Consider the following 12,104-nt stretch of genomic DNA (forward strand, 5'->3'; position numbering starts at 1 on the left):
AATATGACTTTCGATAATTTCTTCTTGCGATCATTATAGGTCCAAAAATGCTGTATTTGAATCTTTGGTGGAAACAAGTTCGAATCAGGAGCGAATTCCAATCCAGCACTCAGAGTGCTCATCTTCTTTTCCAATGGTGTTAAGGTAATGAAGAGGATAAATCTGACTTCTGAGGCTGTCTCATTCTAGTTGTTGCTGTGGTCCAGTGGCAAAGATATTTGGTCAGATTTTGAGGTGGAAACAAGTTCCAATCAAGAGTGAGTTCAAATCTACTACTTACATCTTTAAAGTCATTTTCCGATGTTAATGAGGTAATTAAGAGCAGAAATATAACTTCCAACCATCTTCTTTCAGTTGTTGCTGTGGTCCAGTGGCATAGACATTGGTTCCGATTCCAAGCGTTGGAACAAGTTCAAATCAGGAGTGGGTTCAATTCTACTCTTAACATTTCTCAAATTCTTTGTTGAAGTAAGGAAAAGGATAAATATAACTTCCAAATTGTAAAGTTCAGAAGTCACTATGGTCTAGTGGCAAAGACAATGGATTGGAAGCCAGGGTGGACACAAGTTCAAATCAGGAGTGGGTTCAATTCCACTCTTTGCAATTCTTAAATTCTTTGTTGAAGTAAGGAAAAGGATAAATATAACTTCCAAATTGTAAAGTTCACAAGTCACTGTGGTCCAGTGGCAAAGATGCTGCTCAGAACTTGAGATGGTAAAGTTCAAACCAGGAGTGGGTTCGAATCCCACACAAAGCTCAGAACTTGAGATGGTGAAGTTCAATTCAGCAGTGGGTTCGAATCCCACACAAAGCTCAGAACTTGAGATGGTGAAGTTCAAACCAGGAGTGGGTTCGAATCCCACACAAAGCTCAGAACTTGAGATGGTGAAGTTCAAACCAGGAGTGGGTTCGAATCCCACACAAAGCTCAGAACTTGAGATGGTGAAGTTCAAACCAGGAGTGGGTTCGAATCCCACACAAAGCTCAGAACTTGAGATGGTGAAGTTCAAACCAGGAGTGGGTTCGAATCCCACACAAAGCTCAGAACTTGAGATGGTGAAGTTCAAATCAGGAGTGGGTTCAAATCCACTCACAGCTCTCCAATAAAGAGAGTATCAAAAGTGGGGTCAAATCCACTAACAGGGGGAGTAGTAGGGGGAAGGGCTAGAGTCGGAGTGGGTTCAAATCCACTCTCAAACAGAGTGTCACAAGTGGGGTCAAATCCACTAACAGCTCTCAAGTAAGGAGAGTATCAGGAGTGGGGTCAAATCCACTAACAGGTAGAGTAGTAGGGGGAAGGGGTAGAGAATCAGTGGGTTCAAATCCACTCACAGCTCTCAAATAGAGTGTCACAAGTGGGGTCAAATCCACTAACAGGTAGAGTAGAAGGGGGAAGGGGTAGAGGATCAGAGTGGGTTCAAATCCACTCACAACTCTCAAATAGAGTGTCACAAGTGGGGTCAAATCCACTAACAGGTAGAGTAGAAGGGGGGATAGAGTAGGAGGAGGGGGAGGGGGTAGAGTAAGAGGGTGGGAGAGGATAGGGTAGGAGGATGTAGAGGAGGGAGAGTAAGAGGGGGAGAGGACAGAGTAGAAGGAGGTAGAGTAAGAGGTGGGAGGGGATAGAATAGGAGGAGGTAGAGAAGGTAGAGTAAGTGGGTGGAGAGGACATAGTAGGAGGAGGTAGTGTAAGAGGGGGAGGGGATAGAGAAGGAGGAGGTAGAGGAGGAAGAGTAAGTGGGTGGATGGGATGGAGTAGGCAGAGTAGAAGGGGGAGGGAGGATAGGAGAGAGTAAGGGAAAGTAGAAAAGGGAAGAGTAGGTAGAGGTAGTGGGAGGGATGGTTGAGGAGGGGATGGGGAGGGAGAGTAGGAGAGGGAAGGCAGTGGCAGAGTAGGAGAGGGAAAGTGACAGGTACAGTAGGAGAGGAAAGGCAGTGGCAGAGGAGAGAGGATGGGGAGGGATAGTAGGAGAGGGAAGGCAGTGGCAGAGTAGGAAAGTGGCAGGGTAGGAGAGGGAAGGCAGTGGCAGAGTAGGAGAGGGAAAGAGATGGGTAGAGTAGGAGAGTGGCAGAGTAGGAGAGGGAAGGGTGAGGTTGAGTAGGAGAGGGAAGGGTGAGGTTGAGTAGGAGAGGGAAGGGTGAGGTTGAGTAGGAGAGGGAAGGGTGTGGCACAGTAGGAGAGTGACAAGGTAGGAGAGGGAAGGCAGTGGCAGAGTAGGGGAGGGTAGGGATAGCTAGATTGAGAGAATAAGAGAAGTTGGTGGCTGAAGAGTTACACTTAAGATTTAGTGGAATATTAATATATTTATAGAATAATATAACAAAAATATTAATACTCCACTAAATTCAAAGTAATTTTTTTCATCCACCACACTCTCTTTCTCTCCTACTATACCCTCTCTTCCCCTTTCCCCTCCTACTCTACCACCCTTCCCCTGCTCTCCCTCCCCCTACACTCTCCTACTTTACCTCTCCCTTCCCTCTCCTGCCCTACCCTTCTCTTACTCTCCCTCCCCTCTCCTACTCTACTTGCCCCTACACTCTCCTACTTTGCTACTGCCTTCCCTCTCCTACCTTACCCTTCTCTTACTTTCCCTCCCCTACTTTACCTCTCCCTTTCCCTCTCCTACCTTACCCCTCTCTTACTTTCCCTCCCCTACTTTACCTCTCCCTTTCCCTCTCCTACCCTGCCCCTCTCTTACTCTCCCTCCCCTTCCCCTCTCCTACTCTACCTGTCCCTTTCCCTCTCCTACTTACCCACTACCCTCCATCTCCTACTGTCTCTCCCCATCCCCTCTTCTACCTTCCCCATCCTACTCTACCAGCCCTCCCACTACATCCTCTCTACCCTCTTACTCCACCTGCTATCCCTCTATCCCCTACTCTACCTCTTCCTACCCTATCCTCTCCACCCTCTCACTTTATCCCCCCTTCCTCCTCCTAGCCTACCCCCCCTCTAACTCAACCCCCCCTATTTCTCCTCCTAACCCCTCCCCCCTCTTACTCGACCTCCCTCTTCCTCCTCCTACTCTACCTGTTAGTGGATTTGACCCCACTTGTGACACTCTATCTGTGAGCTGTGAGTGGATTTGAACCCACTCTGATTCTCTACCCCTTCTACTCTACCTGTTAGTGGATTTGACCCCACTTGTGACACTTTATTTGCGAGCTGTGAGTGGATTTGAACCCACTGATTCTCTACCCCTTCCCCCTACTACTCTACCTGTTAGTGGATTTGACCCCACTCCTGATACTCTCTTTACTTGAGAGCTGTTAGTGGATTTGACCCCAATTGTGACACTGTTTGAGAGTGGATTTGAACCCACTCCGGCTCTACCCCTTCCCCCTACTACTCCCCCTGTTAGTGGATTTGACCCCACTTTTGATACTCTCTTTATTGGAGAGCTGTGAGTGGATTTGAACCCACTCCTGGTTTGAACTTTACCATCTCAAGTTCTGAGCTTTGTGTGGGATTCGAACCCACTCCTGGTTTGAACTTTACCATCTCAAGTTCTGAGCTCTGTGTGGGATTCGAACCCACTCCTGGTTTGAACTTTACCATCTCAAGTTCTGAGCTTTGTGTGGGATTCAAACCCACTGCTGAATTGAACTTCACAATCTCAAGTTCTGAGCTCTGTGTGGGATTCGAACCCACTCCTGGTTTGAACTTCACCATCTCAAGTTCTGAGCTTTGTGTGGGATTCGAACCCACTGCTGAATTGAACTTCACAATCTCAAGTTCTGAGCTCTGTGTGGGATTCGAACCCACTCCTGGTTTGAACTTCACCATCTCAAGTTCTGAGCAGTATCTTTGCCACTGGACCACAGTGACTTCTGAACTTCCCAATTTGGAAGTTATATTTATCCTTTTCCTTACTTCAACAAAGAATTTGAGAAATGTTATGAGTGGAATTGAACCCACTCCTGATTTGAACTTGTGTCCACATTGGCTTCTGACCCATTGTCTTTGCCACTAGACCACAGTGACTTCTGAACTTTACAATTTGGAAGTTATATTTATCCTTTTCCTTACTTCAACAAAGAATTTGAGAAATGGCAAACAGTGGAATTGAACCCACTCCTGATTCAAACTTGTGTCCACCTTGGCATCTGACCCATTGTCTTTGCCACTAGACCACAGTGACTTCTGAACTTTCCAATTTGGAAGTTATATTTATTCTTTTCATTTCCTCAACAAACAATTTGAAAATTGCAAAGAGTGGAATGAAAGGATAAATATAACTTCCAAATTGCAAAGTTCAGAAGTCACTGTGGTCTAGTGGCAAAGACAATGGGTCAGAAGCCAAGGTGGACACAAGTTCAAATCAGGAGTGGGTTCAATTCCAGTTTGCCATTTATCAAATTCTTTGTTGAAGTAATGAAAAGGATAAATATAACTTCCAAATTGTAAAGTTCAGAAGTCACTGTGGTCTAGTGGCAAAGACAATGGGTCAGAAGCCAATGTGGACACAAGTTCAAATCAGGAGTGGGTTCAATTCCACTCTTAACATTTATCAAATTCTTTGTTGAAGTAAGGAAAAGGATAAATATAACTTCCAAATTGTAAAGTTCAGAAGTCACTGTGGTCCAGTGGCAAAGATACTGCTCAGAACTTGAGATACTTGAGATGGTGAAGTTCAAACCAGGAGTGGGTTCGAATCCCACACAAAGCTCAGAACTTGAGATGGTGAAGTTCAAATCAGGAGTGGGTTCAAATCCACTCACAGCTCTCCAATAAAAAGTGGGGTCAAATCCACTAACAGGGGGAGTAGTAGGGGGAAGGGGTAGAGTCGGAGTGGGTTCAAATCCACTCACAACTTTCAAATAAAGAGAGTATCAGAAGTGGGGTCAAATCCACTAACAGCTCTCAAATAGGGACATTGACAGTAGTGGGGTCAAATCCACTAACAGGTAGAGCAGTAGGGGGAAAAGATAGAGTTGGAATATAATATGGCTGGTGTTTGGCTGCATTAACTGTTTTGGCCAAACAGTGGCACCAAACACCAGATTATAAAATGGGCTGTATGGCCTTACCCTTGGAAAGTCTCCATCGGAATTTCATTGACCAGACTTCCATTAATTACCTATGTGTCAGGATACAAAGGAAAAATTATATTGAATACCTTGAAACCATACATTATTATTCCTATTAAAATTTTTCCCATTTTGGATGTAAAAATGCATTGTTTTGTCATGCTTCCTTTACAAAAAAACATCTTATTTCCATTGTCTTATCACCAAATGTATGAATTTTATCATCTTATATGTTGATAATTTGTGTTACACACTATCATTTCTGGATACAAGTCGATAGGATAAGACAATGCATGCAGTATGTAAGCATCCTTGTGACGGCAACCGACCTATCAGAGGAAGGAAGAGGGTCCTCGTCCGTTGACAGCAGGAAACGCTGCCCTGACGGGATACACCGTGTCAGAATTTGGTGACCTCGCCTTGGGTGGAAACAGTCACGCCACGGTCACTCCAGTCCACGACCCACACACCAGGACAAGGAATTCCTATCATCATCATAAAAAATATCAAACATCAACGTGGATTTAAGTGTTTTTTGTCTTCAAAAAACGACATAGTATAGCAAGGCTTTTTTTTCTTAAAAAACGACATAGTATAGTAAGGCTTTTTTTCTTAAAAGACGACATAGTATAGTTAGGCCTTTTCTTGTCAAAAACGACATAGTATAGTAAGGCTTTTTTTCTCAAAAAACGACATAGTATAGTAAGGCTTTTTTTCTCAAAAAACGACATAGTATAGTAAGGCTTTTTTTTTCTCAAAAAATGACATAGTATAGTAAGGCTTTTTTCTTCAAAAAAAACGACATAGTATAGTAAGGCTTTTTTCTTCAAAAATACGACATAGTATAGTAAGGCTTTTTTCTTCAAAAAAACGACATAGTATAGTAAGGCTTTTTATCACCAAAAACGACATAGTATAGTAAGACTTTTTTCTTCAAAAAAACGACATAGTATAGTAAGGCTTTTTATCACCAAAAACGACATAGTATAGTAAGGCTTTTTATCACCAAAAACGACATAGTATAGTAAGGCTTTTTATCACCAAAAACGACATAGTATAGTAAGGCTTTTTTCTTCAAAAAACGACATAGTATAGTAAGGCTTTTTTCTTCAAAAAAACGACATAGTATAGTAAGGCTTTTTATCACCAAAAACGACATAGTATAGTTAGGCTTTTTTCTTCAAAAAACGACATAGTATAGTAAGGCTTTTTTCTTCAAAAAAACGACATAGTATAGTAAGGCTTTTTTCTTCAAAAAACGACATAGTATAGTAAGGCTTTTTTCTTCAAAAAAACGACATAGTATAGTAAGGCTTTTTTCTTCAAAAAACGACATAGTATAGTAAGGCTTTTTTCTTAAAAAAAACGACATAGTATAGTAAGGCTTTTTATCACCAAAAACGACATAGTATAGTAAGGCTTTTTTCTTCAAAAAAACGACATAGTATAGTAAGGCTTTTTTCTTCAAAAAACGACATAGTATAGTAAGGCTTTTTTCTTCAAAAAAACGACATAGTATAGTAAGGCTTTTTTCTTCAAAAAACGACATAGTATAGTAAGGCTTTTTTCTTCAAAAAAACGACATAGTATAGTAAGGCTTTTTATCACCAAAAACGACATAGTATAGTTAGGCTTTTTTCTTCAAAAAACGACATAGTATAGTAAGGCTTTTTTCTTCAAAAAAACGACATAGTATAGTAAGGCTTTTTTCTTCAAAAAACGACATAGTATAGTAAGGCTTTTTTCTTCAAAAAAACGACATAGTATAGTAAGGCTTTTTTCTTCAAAAAACGACATAGTATAGTAAGGCTTTTTTCTTCAAAAAAACGACATAGTATAGTAAGGCTTTTTATCACCAAAAACGACATAGTATAGTAAGGCTTTTTTCTTCAAAAAAACGACATAGTATAGTAAGGCTTTTTTCTTCAAAAAACGACATAGTATAGTAAGGCTTTTTTCTTCAAAAAAACGACATAGTATAGTAAGGCTTTTTTCTTCAAAAAACGACATAGTATAGTAAGGCTTTTTTCTTCAAAAAAACGACATAGTATAGTAAGGCTTTTTATCACCAAAAACGACATAGTATAGTAAGGCTTTTTTCTTCAAAAAAACGACATAGTATAGTAAGGCTTTTTTCTTCAAAAAACGACATAGTATAGTAAGGCTTTTTTCTTCAAAAAAACGACATAGTATAGTAAGGCTTTTTTCTTCAAAAAACGACATAGTATAGTAAGGCTTTTTTCTTCAAAAATACGACATAGTATAGTAAGGCTTTTTTCTTCAAAAAAACGACATAGTATAGTAAGGCTTTTTATCACCAAAAACGACATAGTATAGTAAGACTTTTTTCTTCAAAAAAACGACATAGTATAGTAAGGCTTTTTATCACCAAAAACGACATAGTATAGTAAGGCTTTTTATCACCAAAAACGACATAGTATAGTAAGGCTTTTTTCTTAAAAAACGACGTTTTTTGTCGTTTTTTTGAAGAAAAAAGCCTTAATATACTATGTCGTTTTTTTGAAGAAAAAAGCCTTACTATACTATGTCGTTTTTTGAAGAAAAAAGCCTTACTATACTATGTCGTTTTTTGAAGAAAAAAGCCTTACTATACTATGTCGTTTTTGGTGATAAAAAGCCTTACTATACTATGTCGTTTTTTTGAAGAAAAAAGCCTTACTATACTATGTCGTTTTTTTGAAGAAAAAAGCCTTACTATACTATGTTGTTTTTTTGAAGAAAAAAGCCTTACTATACTATGTCGTTTTTGGTGATAAAAAGCCTTACTATACTATGTCGTTTTTAGAAGAAAAAAGTCTTACTATACTATGTCGTTTTTGGTGATAAAAAGCCTTACTATACTATGTCGTTTTTTTGAAGAAAAAAGCCTTACTATACTGTGTCGTTTTTTGAAGAAAAAAGCCTTACTATACTATGTCGTTTTTTGAAGAAAAAAGCCTTACTATACTATGTCGTTTTTTGAAGAAAAAAGCCTTACTATACTATGTCGTTTTTTGAAGAAAAAAGCCTTACTATACTATGTCGTTTTTTGAAGAAAAAAGCCTTACTATAATATGTCGTTTTTTTTAAGAAAAAAGCCTTACTATACTATGTCGTTTTTTGAAGAAAAAAGCCTTACTATACTATGTCGTTTTTTGAAGAAAAAAGCCTTACTATACTATGTCGTTTTTTGAAGAAAAAAGCCTTACTATACTATGTCGTTTTTTGAAGAAAAAAGCCTTACTATACTATGTCGTTTTTTGAAGAAAAAAGCCTTACTATACTATGTCGTTTTTTGAAGAAAAAAGCCTTACTATACTATGTCGTTTTTTGAAGAAAAAAGCCTTACTATACTATGTCGTTTTTTTTAAGAAAAAAGCCTTACTATACTATGTCGTTTTTTTAAGAAAAAAGCCTTACTATACTATGTCGTTTTTTGAAGAAAAAAGCCTTACTATACTATGTCGTTTTTTTGAAGAAAAAAGCCTTACTATACTATGTCGTTTTTTGAAGAAAAAAGCCTTACTATACTATGTCGTTTTTTTTGAAGAAAAAAGCCTTACTATACTATGTCGTTTTTGGTGATAAAAAGCCTTACTATACTATGTCGTTTTTTTGAAGAAAAAAGCCTTACTATACTATGTCGTTTTTTTGAAGAAAAAAGCCTTACTATACTATGTCGTTTTTTGAAGAAAAAAGCCTTACTATACTATGTCGTTTTTTGAAGAAAAAAGCCTTACTATACTATGTCGTTTTTTGAAGAAAAAAGCCTTACTATACTATGTCGTTTTTTTGAAGAAAAAAGCCTTACTATACTATGTCGTTTTTGGTGATAAAAAGCCTTACTATACTATGTCGATTTTTTGAAGAAAAAAGCCTTACTATACTATGTCGTTTTTTGAAGAAAAAAGCCTTACTATACTATGTCGTTTTTTTGAAGAAAAAAGCCTTACTATACTATGTCGTTTTTTGAAGAAAAAAGCCTTATTATACTATGTCGTTTTTTGAAGAAAAAAGCCTTACTATACTATGTCGTTTTTTGAAGAAAAAAGCCTTACTATACTATGTCGTTTTTTGAAGAAAAAAGCCTTACTATACTATGTCGTTTTTTTGAAGAAAAAAGCCTTACTATACTATGTCGTTTTTTTAAGAAAAAAGCCTTACTATACTATGTCGTTTTTTGAAGAAAAAAGCCTTACTATACTATGTCGTTTTTTTGAAGAAAAAAGCCTTACTATACTATGTCGTTTTTTGAAGAAAAAAGCCTTACTATACTATGTCGTTTTTTTTGAAGAAAAAAGCCTTACTATACTATGTCGTTTTTGGTGATAAAAAGCCTTACTATACTATGTTGTTTTTTGAAGAAAAAAGCCTTACTATACTATGTCGTTTTTCGAAGAAAAAAGCCTTACTATACTATGTCGTTTTTTTTAAGAAAAAAGCCTTACTATACTATGTCGTTTTTTTTAAGAAAAAAGCCTTACTATACTATGTCGTTTTTGGTGATAAAAAGCCTTACTATACTATGTCGTTTTTAGAAGAAAAAAGTCTTACTATACTATGTCGTTTTTGGTGATAAAAAGCCTTACTATACTATGTCGTTTTTTTGAAGAAAAAAGCCTTACTATACTGTGTCGTTTTTTGAAGAAAAAAGCCTTACTATACTATGTCGTTTTTTGAAGAAAAAAGCCTTACTATACTATGTCGTTTTTTGAAGAAAAAAAGCCTTACTATACTATGTCGTTTTTTTGAAGAAAAAAGCCTTACTATACTATGTCGTTTTTGGTGATAAAAAGCCTTACTATACTATGTCGATTTTTTTAAGAAAAAAGCCTTACTATACTATGTCGTTTTTTTTAAGAAAAAAGCCTTACTATACTATGTCGTTTTTTGAAGAAAAAAGCCTTACTATACTATGTCGTTTTCTTTTAAGAAAAAAGCCTTACTATACTATGTCGTTTTTTTGAAGAAAAAAGCCTTACTATACTATGTCGTTTTTTGAAGAAAAAAGCCTTACTATACTATGTCGTTTTTTGAAGAAAAAAGCCTTACTATACTATGTCGTTTTTTTTAAAGAAAAAAGCCTTACTATACTATGTCGTTTTTGGTGATAAAAAGCCTTACTATACTATGTTGTTTTTTTGAAGAAAAAAGCCTTACTATACTATGTCGTTTTTTTTGAAGAAAAAAGCCTTACTATACTATGTCGTTTTTGGTGATAAAAAGCCTTACTATACTATGTCGTTTTTTTGAAGAAAAAAGCCTTACTATACTATGTCGTTTTTTTGAAGAAAAAAGCCTTACTATACTATGTCGTTTTTTGAAGAAAAAAGCCTTACTATACTATGTCGTTTTTTGAAGAAAAAAGCCTTACTATACTATGTCGTTTTTTGAAGAAAAAAGCCTTACTATACTATGTCGTTTTTTGAAGAAAAAAGCCTTACTATACTATGTCGTTTTTTTGAAGAAAAAAGCCTTACTATACTATGTCGTTTTTTGAAGAAAAAAGCCTTACTATACTATGTCGTTTTTTGAAGAAAAAAGCCTTACTATACTATGTCGTTTTTTTGAAGAAAAAAGCCTTACTATACTATGTCGTTTTTTGAAGAAAAAAGCCTTACTATACTATGTCGTTTTTTTTGAAGAAAAAAGCCTTACTATACTATGTCGTTTTTGGTGATAAAAAGCCTTACTATACTATGTCGTTTTTTTGAAGAAAAAAGCCTTACTATACTATGTCGTTTTTTGAAGAAAAAAGCCTTACTATACTATGTCGTTTTTCGAAGAAAAAAGCCTTACTATACTATGTCGTTTTTTTTAAGAAAAAAGCCTTACTATACTATGTCGTTTTTTTTAAGAAAAAAGCCTTACTATACTATGTCGTTTTTTGAAGAAAAAAGCCTTACTATACTATGTCGTTTTTGGTGATAAAAAGCCTTACTATACTATGTCGTTTTTAGAAGAAAAAAGTCTTACTATACTATGTCGTTTTTGGTGATAAAAAGCCTTACTATACTATGTCGTTTTTTTGAAGAAAAAAGCCTTACTATACTGTGTCCTTTTTTGAAGAAAAAAGCCTTACTATACTATGTCGTTTTTTTTAAGAAAAAAGCCTTACTATACTATGTCGTTTTTGGTGATAAAAAGCCTTACTATACTATGTCGTTTTTTTGAAGAAAAAAGCCTTACTATACTATGTCGTTTTTTTGAAGAAAAAAGCCTTACTATACTATGTCGTTTTTGGCGATAAAAAGCATAACTATTACTTACTACCTTTTTTTTGTTAAAAAACGACATAGTATAAAGGCTTTTTATCACCAAAAACGACATAGTATAGTAAGGCTTTTTTTCTTTAAAAAACGACATAGAATAGTAAGGCGTTTTTTCTTTTAAAAAACGACATAGTGTAATAAGGCTTATTTTCTTAAAAAAACGACATAGTATAGTAAGGCTTTTTGGCTTAAAAAACGACATAGTATAGTAAGGCTTTTTTTTCGTTAAAAAACGACATTTTATAGTAAGGCTTTTTTTCGTTAAAAACCGACATAGTATAGTAAGGCTTTTTTTCTTTAAAAAACGACATAGAATAGTAAGGCTTTTTTTCTTTAAAAAACGACATAGAATAGTAAGGCTTTTTTTCTTTAAAAAAACAACATACTATAATAAGGCTTATTTTCTTAAAAAAACGAAATTGGAGGTTATATTTACCCTTTTCATTAACTTAATAAACAAATTGAGAAATGCAAAGAGTGGAATTGAACTCACTCCTGATATGAATCTGTTTCCACATCTGGATCTGACCCAAAGTCTTTGCCACTGGACCACAGGTACTTCTGAAATGAAATGATTGGAAGTTATATTTCTCCCCTCCGTTACTTCAATAACATTGGAAAAGGATTTTAAAGATGTAAGTGGTGGATTTGAACTCACTCTTGATTGGAACTTGTTTCCACCTCTTGATGTGACCCAATGTCTTTGCCACTGGACCACAGCAACAACTAGAAGGATAAAAAATCAGGTCAGATTGATCAGCTTTATTACCTCAACTCCTTTGGAAAATAAGTTTAGTG

At 36.2% G+C, this 12,104-nt stretch overlaps 2 long non-coding RNA genes across 4 annotated transcripts in view; both read right to left on the reverse strand.

The window, feature by feature from the left end:
- The window catches only part of LOC144211268 (uncharacterized), a 30,352-nt gene extending 25,282 nt beyond the window's left edge, over positions 1–5,070 (reverse strand). For all 3 annotated transcript variants that reach the window (XR_013329565.1, XR_013329567.1, XR_013329566.1), the window contains exon 1: positions 5,035–5,070. This is a non-coding gene — a long non-coding RNA (uncharacterized LOC144211268). The remainder of the gene's footprint in view (positions 1–5,034) is intronic.
- A 298-nt stretch (positions 5,071–5,368) lies between these two features.
- The window catches only part of LOC144211478 (uncharacterized), a 39,636-nt gene continuing 32,900 nt past the window's right edge, over positions 5,369–12,104 (reverse strand). The window contains exons 4-6 of the long non-coding RNA XR_013329610.1: positions 11,965–12,032; positions 11,800–11,867; positions 5,369–5,519 (exon numbers count right to left, since the gene is read on the reverse strand). This is a non-coding gene — a long non-coding RNA (uncharacterized LOC144211478). The remainder of the gene's footprint in view (positions 5,520–11,799; positions 11,868–11,964; positions 12,033–12,104) is intronic.

Source organism: Stigmatopora nigra, chromosome 18 (assembly GCF_051989575.1).
Source record: "Stigmatopora nigra isolate UIUO_SnigA chromosome 18, RoL_Snig_1.1, whole genome shotgun sequence".
Lineage (NCBI taxonomy): Eukaryota > Metazoa > Chordata > Actinopteri > Syngnathiformes > Syngnathidae > Stigmatopora > Stigmatopora nigra.